Raw genomic sequence first — 12,456 nt, 5'->3', positions numbered from 1 at the left:
TTGTCATTTATTGTATTCTTCAGTTCTAAAGTTTCCCGTTTCTTCTTCATACCTGCTCTTCCTTCACTGAGACGCTCTGTCTTTGCTAAAGCTCAGTTTTCTTGTCAAGCATGTTTGTCGTTGCTCGTTGACGTGTTTTTACGATGGCAGCTTACTTAATTCTAACGTGTCTGTCGTCTTGATGTCGGTGTCTCATGCTTGTCCTCTGCTGGGTTTGAACCGTCTTGGCTCTTGGTATGAGGACTGATTTTCCAAAGAAACCTGGAGATTTGGGGCGTGATGTGATGGGACTCTGGATCTTACTTAAAACTTCTGTTGTAGCCTCTCAGAACAGAATGAACACATCTGGCAAGCTCCTAAGATCATACAACTAAATACCCTCTCTTTCTAGGGAAAATGCTCTTAGCCATCAGGGACGGGCCCTTCCCACGTGAGCTGCATCTCGCAGGAAGTGCCGGTCCCCGAGGGGAGGCCGGCAGCGTCCGGGGTGAGATCAGCGCCTTGTGACCAGCGCTTCTGTGAGCGGCACCGCAGTCCCGGGCAAAGCGGTGCGCAGGGACGGGTCCTACGGCCGACGCTGAGAGTGGACGCGTGACACAAGTGAACAGAGGCTGATGAGTCTGTAGAGACGCAGAAATAAGAGAGAGACGCAGAGAAGAGGGAAAGCCCTTTGCCATCCCCGGGGACGGGCATCTGCCGGGCACCGGCCACCCAGTTGTCATGAGGGTGGATGTGGCTTTACGATGGGTGCCTTTTGGGTTCACTCTGAGTCCAGTCACACAACATGGCATGGCCCCACTGACATCGTGGCCTCGAGCACGACACGGTGTGCAGCGGCTGACACTGCCACAGCCATCGGGCTCTGCCCTGAGTGACGCAGAGACCCACGTCCCGGTGTCCAGAGAACCCGGGGGTGACGTGCTCGCACAGAAGCATGAGCAGAGGCCATTCTGAGGAGAACTCCTTGGCTTCTGCGTGGAGTCAGGGACGTGGGAATCAAAACGTGGAGGAATGTCCTAGAATCAGGGTTCAAAGAGCTTGAGACAACTGACCGATGAAGTTGTAGACACGATTAATTTTATCCGAAATAGCGACAGAAGACGGTTTGTGACTGCTGGGGAGATCTGCAATTGGACGCAATACAGCCATGATTGTTAATTTTCTTCAGTGTCACATGCATGTGGTCCCAGAGGGAAGGCCCTTGTTTTGGGGACGCATAGTAACTGTTTAGGGATAAGATGCCTCGATTCCCGGGGGCTGCTTCCAAGGTGGGTTGTTATTTCACATGAACGTGAACGCGCAGACGGCCGGGTCTTCACCGAGCGACTCCTTCAACTTCTGGTGTATTTGAGACTTTTCCCTTAAAAACACTGGAAAATAACAGCAACAAACCCCGAAACAAAACTCTATGCCAGCACACGGACTCTCCTGCCACGACGCCGTGGCGGTGTCCACGCCCTGACCACCTGCGTGGCCCCTGGGCTGTCCTCCTCCCCGGTCGCTCAGTGTGATGGTACCGGCCGCCGCCGAGGCCTTGGCTAGGGCCTGGGCACCCTGGACGCTCTGACGTATGCTGGGCTGCTGGGTCGTGTGTCCGTCACAGTGACCACACGGGGCCTGACCACACCGGACAGAGGAGTCTTTGTAAAACACGTCGACACTGATGTGCCCGTTACTGACTCACGGATGTGGCCTGCTTGGCCCCCGTCCGTCCGCGGGTGTCCTCATGGACGTGCGCTTCTAAAACGACTGCAGCAGATTTGGGTTTTATTCTGTGAGTTCAGGGCTCCCACTTTCTCAGTCCCCAAACACCACTGAGACGCGGGCGTTGGAAGGCAAACAGAGCCGCAGGGGCCGCACCCAGCAGCGTTAACAGCCGCATCGAAGTGCAGCCAGAGACCTAGGTCGGACGCCAAGAAACCCTGAGCCAGTCGTGGAGGCTGAGAAACATGGAGACGCCACGGCAAGGAAAACCCACGCGCTATCCCTCTCCGCTGGTTTTTACAGGAGCTGAAGCTTCCACCTTCCCAGCCGGAGGGTGAATCCTGGCTCGCAGCCAACGCTGACGAAAGGCCTGGCCAGATCCGACACCGTAGCTCACGGCTGACCTGCCCCCGCTCTGGAGCCAGAGCAGGCACTCGGGGGCCGGGAAGAGGGGGGACATCTGAGTGTGCAAAGCTACTGGGACCACTGTGTGCTGCGCCCAACAGGACTCTGGGCACCTCGGCGGGAAAGCCTGAGGACTGAGTCGGGGGAGGGGAGGGTGTCCTGGTGCCCCTGGTGTGCGTCTGGGGCCCACCGCCCACAGCCCTCAGGGTCTCAGGGTTCAGGTAGCAAACCGAGGGTTGAATGAGATAATCTCTAGCTCTCTTCCAGATTTAAGGTCTGTAAGTGCCAGGTGAGAGTGGCCAGGGAGGGAGGGGTGGGAATCCGGAGAGCAGCAGGGATGTGCTGCGAAGTAGCGGCCGAGACTGGACGGGGAGGCCCAGGCTGGTGTGGGAGAGCCCGCGGAGCTGCGGAGGGACAGCCTGGGGGCAGGTGAACGACCCCCGGGGGGCGGGTGTGGGACTGGGGTCCCTGCAGCTGGAGCTAGGAGGGAGCTGGTGACACCGTCCCCCTGCGTCGGTGAGCACCTAGACCCCTGCACAGCCTTCCGTCCGGAATCTTGGGGCGAAGCTCAAAGAACCAGCAGCTCACAGGTCTGCTCTGTGAGGGTCCCGTGAAGGGCGAGGCAGGCTCCGGGGGACTCACAGGACAAAGGACAGGCCTAGGGGACAGCGGACACAGGCTCTCTGGGGTCCCCCAGGTCATCAGTTTGCCGCTATCCCACTCCTCAGTTAGAACTCGGGGGGCCCCCTTGGCCGTCCCCCGCTGGCCTCCCAGAGCAGCCGCAGGAGCTCCTGGGGGACGGGCACCCGAAGCCGCCGGGCTCAGGGGCTCGTCCCTGGGTTCTGTCCCCAGAGTTCAGCCTCCTTCATCGAAGTTCCGAGGACGTCCGTGTGTTTACGGCGTCACCTGCTGAGACTCTAAGTGAGACGTTTCAGGGAAAAGATCCTGCCGTTTCCTCCCAGTGGGGTGTGGGGGGCAGGCACGCGTCTTACCTCAGGTCCGTGTCCCCGCGTGGTGGCTCATCCCAGGGGCCCCTTCGCAAATGGCGCCGTCCGTCGGACCTCGGCCAGTGCGCTCAAGTCCCTGAAAGGACACGTCAAATCTCCCTTTTAGTTTTTTATTTAAGAGATGGATTTTATTTGAGAGACAGAGAGAGAAAAGAGAGCACGTGTGAGCCAGAGCCAGGAGGGGCCATGGCCGGGAGAAGCCCAAGCAGACTCCCCACGGAGCACAGAGCCTGCCTGATCCCAGGACCCCGAGATCACGACCTGAGCTGAAACCAGAAGCTGGACACTTCATCAGCTGAGCCTCCTGGGGGACCCTCCAATCCCCTTTAAGGCGTGGCTTCTTGACCTTGGTAGGGCCATGAACTTGTCAGAGAATCCAACCAACCCAGTCCATCTGCTTGTGTAGAATTTCTGTCGCCGCACACATCATCTTGGCTCGGGCTGGGGTCTCCCTGGGCCCCATGAAATCCACCGCTGGTCACAAGGACCACAGCTTCCCAGTTCGAGAGCCTCTATTTCTGGGGGAACGTTTTGCATTTATCTCATTTACCAACTTAATCATATCACGACGGCAAACCACGCGGTCACTCTCATCTACCAAAGGCAGAGTCCCCAGTGTAGCATTTGGACAAAGGAAAACACAAGAATTTTCCAGAATTTGCTCCTGTCTCCTGTCTTCTCCTGGCCTCCCATTTGCAGACCGGACAGCTGCTCAGGAGCCCACGCTACAAAGTGTGAGAAGTGCGACCTGCAGGCCCTAGCACGAGGCCCTCGTCCCCCGCCCCTGACCACGACCGTCCGGTGTCAGGGAAGGAGGGTTCTTTCCGGAGGCCAATCCCCCGCGCTGGCGTCCTCTGGAAGACCTCCCGAATCACTCTGTCATTCTGCGTTTCTCACCTCCTCCTGTACACGTCACATTCCGTGTGCCAGACCTGCGTCCTTCTCTTGCCCCAAGGGCCAGCTGCCCTCTGCTGTGAGAGGAGCCCACAGTCGCTGTGACACGGGCCGCGCGCTCACCCTGCTCCAGCCCAGGTGCCCCGTCTGGACCAGCCACAGACCTAGATGTCGTTCGTCGTCTCTCGGGATGTCAGTCCCTTAGGGGCGGCCTGGCCCCTCGCCCACGGTGCCGTCAGAGTCGGCAAAGCTCAGCACACACATCCTCATATGCACGGAGAGACACCCCCCCCCCCACCGGCCCGTGCGCCCTCTGTTTAAGACCATTCATTCCAGGACACTTGTAACTGCTGAATCTGCCTCAAGGCACAGGTCAGAGGGTCATAATTAGTGTGCTTTATGCAAATGGACCGTCAAGCCCACCTTCCCTCTGAAGTAGCGGTTTACATCGATACTTTTGCTCATGGAGCTTGGAGAGGAGAGACCCCTCCGCCACCACCATCCACGTTCGCGCGGAGCAGCGGGCCGCGGGGTGGGTAATGGAGTCGCCCGTCCACTTCCTGCTGGTTTCTGGGCCACGGTTTGGAGGAAATGCAATCCCGGAGGGCATGGTTAACATTCCTGGGAGCTTGTCTTTCCGCCAGCATTTCCCAAATCCATTCCGAGCGTCCCCGTCGGTGCCGGTCTCTTGGAGGCAGGTCTGGACCACCGGTGTCACGGGACCCCAGGGCACAGGACGGGCACGCCCTCAGGGGGCTTGTTCCTGCCCCAGTGATTTCTAACCTGGCTATGGTGATACACATGACCCACTTTTAAAAAAGCTCTTTGATCCTAAATCATCCTTAAGGTGGGGAAGTCTGAGAGCTGTGTTCCAGAGCTGCGGAGCCTCCCGCCGGGCCCAGGACTCGGACCCCGGAGCAGCCGTCTTCCCGGCGCAGCTCGTGAAACAGCAGGGGAGCTGACAGGGACTTGGTTTGAAGTTCTCGTGGGTTCCAGGAGTTCCCCTGTCCCGACCCTCTGGCCCTCAGTATCCCCAGCTCCCGACAAACAGGTGGGCCGTGATCCGACTAGCTACTAGGCTTCTCCACCCTCATCCTCTGCCGAGTGAGGGGCCCCAGGCCGGTCCTCAGGGGGCCTGAGACCTCCGTTGTGTCCCCATAAAGACCAGCAGACACCAATGCTGGGCTCCTGTCCCCACGCCGGGGAGAGCAGACACAGAACAGGAAGTGAGCACGTGTCCCAGATAATCAAATTTTACTTCTCAATCGGGACAACTCTTATTTGGTCATTTCTTTTTCAAATCAATTTTTAGAACAAGTGATTAATCATTCCCATACCTCTGAACCAGCATGGAACGCACATTAATTTAACTTTCGGTGAGAGCGGCACACACACCGTGAAGTTGCCACCCAGTGGCTGTGCAGTAGGGGGAGGGGCCCTATGCTGGCCTGGTTTCGCCGTGACCCTCGCTTCGTCACAGAGGGCAGCGCGCCCCCCAGGTGTCCAGAGCTGCCCACTGGCTGCGGGAATAAGGCTTCGAGTCAAGTCTGAGGCAGCTGCTTCTGCGCAGCCTCGGGATCCAAACACTCCCTCCGCCGGCTGGAGGACAGGCTGTGGGACGTGTGGGGACACTGCTGCAGCCCTCGGCGGCCTGAGGGGCACGGCCTACCATCCCGAGCCCGCAGACCTCTAGCCTCCTCTCCAGGGGGCTCCCCGTTCCTTGTCATCAACTCTGGGCAGTGACATCTGTGACGAAGGACTAGGAAGAACAGCAGGTGACAGAATAGCCCAGACCTATGACTGACCGTCTGTGCCCAGTTTCTCTCTCTGGGGACGACGCACACAGAAACCTCTGGGACCGAAGTCGTCAGCAGGCGGACAGCACACAGGTGCGGTGGCGGAATTTGAGGTGATTTTCACTTTGTTATGCTCTTTGATCCTGCTTCGTCAACCCCCCCGCCCAACAGAGGATCTAAGAACTCGAGTAGCCGGGAAAAGGACTAAATCCAGTCTGATTCTAGGGGGGAAGTCTCATCTTCGAGTGTTTTCATATGAGGAGACGGAAGTCTCCTGAAACGTACCGCGATACAATGGCCCTTCGTGGGGGGCTGTCCTGGCACCGACCCCGGAGATGTGCTCTGTGCGCCGTGTCAGCCGCACCAGAAGCCGCCGGTCTCCACGGTCACGGAGCCCCTGCGAATCCCAGGCAAGACCACTGCTTTCCACGGCGGGCAGCTCTCGGACCAGCGGCGCAGGGAGACGTCTTTGTAGACCACCCAACGGGTTAGTCTTTGAAAACAGAGGGTGAGCAACACTGTAACAGGCTGCTTTGAAAATAACAATGTTTGAAATTCTAGGGGATGATCTCTCCCCGTCACTCAAACGGTCTTCCCCCTTTTGTAACTACCTGATTATATTCAAGAAATTTACTTCTGAAATGGAATATAAAAAATCACGGGACACTTTGAAGTCTTCCATGCAAATATCTGGAAACCTAGAGGAAATGGCCGACTTCCTCCGGAAATACCAACGATCAGAACTGATCCCACGAGAGTCAGAGACAGAGAAGGTGGTATAGGAGCTACCCCACAGAAAGTACCAGACCCGGATGAGTTTCTGGGAAACCTACCCGACTTCTTGGAAGACCAGACAGTCCCCACGTGCTGCGAGGTACTGCAGAGCACTGAAAAGGAAGGAAGGCTCCTGAGTCCCTCTCACGAAGCAGGTAAACCCTGATACTTAAACCAAACGCGGTTAATACAAAGGAAGAAAACTCAAGTCCAGTATCACTCATGACTACGGGCGTAAAAAATCTGAACAAATATTACTAAACAGGAAGAACCCGATGTTCTTTAAAAAATACTAGAAAAATTGGAATTTGTTCCAGGAATGCAAGACAGGTTCAATAGTAGGAAGTCTACTAACGTCATGTGCCATAAAAATAAACCCAAGGAGTAAACAATCTTCTGACCATCCCACAGATGCCAAGAAGCATCTGACAGACTGTTCAGAAACTGGGGACATCTCACTGGCACAATAGACCACTACGTTAAGCCTAAAAGCCACTCTCTTGGCTAATGAAGAGCTGCGACATGCCTTCCCACCCAGATAAGGAGCAAGGGGGGACAGGCACTGTCTCCGATGTTATTCGACGTTACCCCCAGGGTATTAACTGACAGAATTGGGCAAGAAAACCCATTAGAGGCATGGAGTGGGCACAGACAGTAAAACCGTCTCTACCTGGAGGTGAGATGACAGTGTAACTAGAAAATCACAGGAACCAGTGGTAAAACATGTACTTACTGACTAACAGAACTGAGTGAAGTAGCAGGCCACAACAGCTTCCTTTACACAAACAAGAAATCAAGAATATGGTGATTGCAAGAGAAGACTAAATCCGCAGGAGCCTGTGTCACAAGGAAAGTGGGCACTTTCTACAAGGAAGGGTTTTAGAATACCCCGGAATCAGAAAAGCAGAACCGAACCGGGGAAAGCCACCCCGTGGTCTTGGATAGCACGACGCGGCATTTTACACGAGAGATTCCTCCACTCAGGTTAACGTACATGTTTCATTCAATCCCAGCAAAATCAGAGCAAGCTGTTTCATGGGGTTAACATGTAGGACTCGGATCAGATGTGCGAGCGCGTCAGAAGCATTGTTCCAGTGGAGGGACAAAGGACCAAAACCCATAGAGAAGTGGAAAAACCGTGAAAAGGCGATTTGCAAAATAGATAAAATAGATAAAAACGGCCCTCGGATGTGTGGAGAGACCATTCCAGCACACTCATGGCCAGAGAAGAACAGACGAAGACACCCGGACATCACTTCCCGTCCACGTGGCTTGAGAAGTTTAAGAATCTCTACGTGCGAGTGGGCAGCCAAGAGGACCGCATGAAGCCGGCGGGGGGTGGGGGCGCTGCTGACCTGGAAGCCAGGGGTCACACGTGCCCTCTGCACCCCTGAGCACCCGTCACCCCTGCGCTCGCGGCAGAATGTGGCCACGGCGGGTCCCCAGGGAGAGTCCAGGACGGCGGGTCCAGACGGCGGGTCCATAGCCCCACAGAGCGGGGCGCCATCACCAGGCGTGGGGCAGGGGTGCGTTCCTGGCAGTCGCACAGCTGAGTGCGAGCTGTACAGGACCAGCCGGGGAGCCACTCGTAGGGGACACAAGTCCACACCACGTGCATCTGGTGGTCCAGCAGAACCCTGGAGGGATGAGCGCGAAACTAAAGGGCAGGAGGGACACGAGGGGAGGGTGGGGGGACCCAGTGGAGTCCCGGGGGGCGGGGGGAGGGGCCGGACTCCGTGGGGAGTGTGAGGGGCCCACCTGGGCCGAGGCCCCCATAGGTTAGGGTCAAGGTGAGGGTGAGGGGCAGGGCAGTTAGGGCTGGGCCCCAAGGGCTGCCCCAGGCCAGCAAACCCTTGCAGGCCAGAGCCACCGCTACCCACCCTTGGACATCTGGAGGGGCAGGGAAAGCTGCAGGCCAGGACAGGCTGTGGCACTGAGTGTGCTGTGGGGTCCCGAGGAGGCACCCGGAATGCAGACAGACGAGGGAAGAGAGCCAGGGCTGGGCCAGGGCTCTAAAGCTGGTCCACACTCCCCCTGGGCCACCCTCACATAAAATAGGACATGAGGGGACTGGGTGAGGGAACTCTGAGCTAATTTTACAGCTTTTCTGTAAGTCTAAAATAGTTCAAATAAAAAGTTCTTTATTTTTAGTCTAACTCTTTCTGCTTCATCCCTGGGGCACTGGAATGAACTGTACCTTGAGTCTGAATTTGACAAGTTTTACTGAAAGCATCACAATCTTCCCCAAATATTACCACTGGATTTTCTTACAGGCAAAACCTACCAGAATGTTCCACGCACTTCTAGGATGGCCTATCAAAATCCCAACAGTGTTTTTTTCCAGAAATAGGAAAAAACCTATCCTAAAATTCATATGGAGCATCAGGGACTCTGACTTGCAACAATAATCTCGAAGAGAGCCACGAGGTTGGGGTCTCCCAGTTCCCAATCCCTAAACACACTACAATGCTGCAGGAATATGACTGTGATCCCTGCACGCCCGTGGTGGAATGTAATGTAATAGGACGTCCAGAAATAAACCCGTACACCTAAGGTCAGTTGATTAGTTGATTGATTCTAAAGGATTTTTAATTATTTGAGAGAATGAGTGTGAGAACAGAGTTGGGGGAGGAGGGGCAGGGGGAGAAGCAGACTCCCCGCTGAGCAGGGAGCCTGCTGTGGAACTTGACCCCAGGACCCTGGGATCACGTCCCAAGCTGAAGGCAGACGCTTCACCGACAGAGCCACCCAGGCTCCCCTTTGGTCAGTTGATTTTAGACACGAGTGCCAAGACCACTCAATGTGAAAGAAGCAGTGTGCCAGCACATGGCATTGGGAAAGCAGTCCACCCACATGCAAGGATGAATTCAAACCCTACCTCACACCATATACAACCCAAAGTAGATCGATAATCTAAGTTCAAGAACTAAAACAAAAATTTTAGAAAAACAATGTCGAGTCTTCAGAACTTTGGACTTGGCAATGGCTTCTTAAATACGACTCAGAAGCTCAGCCAGCAGACGGAAAAACAACCATGACCTCTGTGCATTGAAGGCACCGTCGGCCACATGGAAAGACAGCCCATGGAATAGGAGGACATGTTTCCACGTCGGATACCCAGTAAGGACTTACTATTAAGAGTGTCTAGGAGCTCCTACAACTCAAAAACAAGAAAACAACCAGTGGGAAAAAATGGGCAAAGGACTTGAACAGGCAATGCTCCAGAGAAGATAGTCACGCGGCCGATAGACACCAGAAAAGTCGCCCAACAGTGCCAGCGATTGGGGAGATGCACATCTCAGTTGCACGAGATCCCACTTCCCACCGACGGGGGTGACTGGGACAGACAGTCACCAGCGTTGGCGAGGACGCGGTCACTCGAGCACTTGGTGTGCTGGTTGTGGCCACGCGGAAAACAGCCTGGCGGGTCCTCAAAAATGAAACACAACTACATGATGAAGCGATTCCACCGCTAAGTAAATGCCCCATGCCCGAGTACTGGGCTCCAGCAGGTCTCTGCACCCAAGGCAGCCGACGGTGGGAGAGGCCGCCGGCAGACAGACGGATAAGGAAAGTGCTATATTCATACAGTCTTACGCTTTTTCCTTGAGATTAGGAGAGGAAATGAAAAAAATGTTTATGGAGTGTTTTAGATTAAACCACATATTTTTACCAAAAAGAGAAGGAAAGAGAAGAAAATGCAGTACATACATGCAACGGGATATTTTTCGCCACAAAAAGCAGTGCTGATCTGCGCAAGAACACGGATGGACCTTGGGCACGTCATGCTCAGCGAAGGGTGCCAGACACAAAAAGGACGAGTCTTGTGTGGAACAGACGAAGTTTTGGAGACAGAAGTAGCTGGGAGTTACTGCGGGCTGCGGGAAGGGGGGATTCTGCTTAGTGGGCACAGGGTTCTGTTCGGGGTGACGGGAACATGCTGGAGAGGACGGTGGCCAATGCATGGCCCAGTGAGGTTGCTTGGGCCGCCCACAGTCACGTCGGAAGCGGCTGGAATGGCAGATTCTGTGTTTCAGATGGTGGACGGCTCTGGCTCTGGCTGGCCAGCTGAGCCCATCTGTGAAGCTGGCCTCACACACCACTCACCGGTCACTGGTCACCGACGTGACTCAGGACTCAAGAGGCTCAAGCCAGCGCGGCCTGACGCAGCCCAATCAGAGCAGACAGCAAGCCCGGGATGGCGCTGGATGTGGACAGGCACAGTCACGGCCTTCTGTTACCTCCTAGCCCCGAGACCTGAGGCCCAGCCGCTCCTGCACGACCGCCGGAAGGTGGCCAGGTTGGTGCAGCCACATGCCGGGGTGCGGGGCAGCTGTTCCGTGACAGCAGGAGGGAAGACAGGCTGCCCCGCTCTGCCCTTGACCTGCCTCCCCAGCATCCCGCTGCGGGTTGCTTCCATGGCCTGCGTCCTGTGGGCGTGTGGTCTTGGCCCCCACCTGCCCTTGTGGCCACTGCCCCTCCCCGGCCTCGGAGGACCCAGCGTGTGCCACCCCTCCCCCACCACTGCCACGCCCCCTCGTCCAGCCGGCCGGTGCCCGGCTCCGGTCCCGATTTCGTTTCCTTCACAGACACCTCCATTTCCACCAGACACGTGGATGTTTGCGAAGCACCTGGCCGGCCAGTGCCAGGCTCTGAGAAACCGGACTGTGCGTCCTCCGGGATCCCAGCCGCGCAGCTCGACCTCAGGGCCACGGCCTCGTTGCTGCCGACCAGGCTGGGGGCCGTTTCTGGTGGCCCGGCGGCCAGAGGCGCACCTGCGCTACTGTGGGACGGCCGCCCCGCCAGCCAGGCCCAGCGCCCTGAGCTCAGCGCCTGCAGGGAGGTGCCTCCGACTTCTTCTGGGCGTTTCTCCGCCTCAGACAAAACGGCGCCTGGAGGTAGATGCTGCTCCTCACGCGCGCGAATCGACGGTGGCGTCCGCGTGTCCTCGGTGTAATCCCACCAAACCCTCCCTGCGGGCACCCCGCATCCCTCGGCCCCGCGAGGACCCCGCACGGGACAGCTTCGTTCTGTTCCTTGTCACGAGCGTGTCAGCTGCTGTGACTTTCAGGCTCCAGAAAACAAACACTTTTATAGAAATGCTGTTTCCTGTCAGCAGCGGGAGGTCCCCTCTTCCCTTCGATCCACGGCTGCTGCGGACGAAAACGCATCAGAGACCACGGGCTGCGCCTGCGAGGGCACCGGGCCCCTGCGGCTCGGAGTCACCGGTGCGCCCCGACCTTCTTCACCAGGGCAGCACCCATGTGCCAGAGGCCACGAGGCTCACGGAGGCAGTGAGCACGTCCCCTCTTCACAGTGGCAGGCGAGACCTTCCTGGGGGAGTTTCTGTACAAGTTACCTTTTCCTCTCTGAGAACTCTGGCCCATGGGGGCCCAGGGACACTGGTGGTGACGAGTCCAGCAGAAGGGGTCCCAACTGCTGTCCTTGCCTCCCTGGACAGGGTCCGCGGAGTGCTGCTGGACTAGAGCTGGAGGGGGCTTCGCCCATGGTTGCAAAGCCCAGAGGGCCTCCTGGCAGAAGCAACAGGAGGGAAGCCGGGCAGCAGGGACCCCAGGAAGCAGTCGTTGGGGAGGGGCCCCAGACCCTGCAAGGCCCAGGCCATTGTAAACGGAAAACAATTTCACTTATGATACCACGGAAAAGAATAAAATGCTTAAAAATACGGCTCCCCGAGGAGGTAAGTTTCGTTACCTGCAAAGGCTGCTGGAAGGAATGAAAGAAGACACAGATACGGGGGGTAGACACCACGATCTGGCCTGGAAAGGTGTCTACACCACCCGGAGTGACGCAGATACGGGGGGCGGGATAGACACCACGATCTGGCCTGGAAAGGTGTCTACACCACCCAGAGTGAC

At 56.7% G+C, this 12,456-nt stretch overlaps 1 protein-coding gene across 3 annotated transcripts in view; it reads right to left on the bottom strand.

The window, feature by feature from the left end:
• Positions 1–12,456, bottom strand: part of KCNG2 (potassium voltage-gated channel modifier subfamily G member 2) — a 42,425-nt gene that overhangs the window by 15,695 nt on the left and 14,274 nt on the right. For all 3 annotated transcript variants that reach the window (XM_059409867.1, XM_059409866.1, XM_059409868.1), the window contains exon 2: positions 3,102–3,192. The gene's annotated coding sequence lies outside the window, so the exon portion shown is untranslated. The remainder of the gene's footprint in view (positions 1–3,101; positions 3,193–12,456) is intronic.

Source organism: Mustela nigripes, chromosome 8, assembly GCF_022355385.1.
Source record: "Mustela nigripes isolate SB6536 chromosome 8, MUSNIG.SB6536, whole genome shotgun sequence".
Taxonomy (NCBI): Eukaryota; Metazoa; Chordata; class Mammalia; order Carnivora; family Mustelidae; genus Mustela; species Mustela nigripes.
Note: the sequence above shows the minus strand (reverse complement) of the source record. Positions and strands in the feature narration are given on the sequence as shown.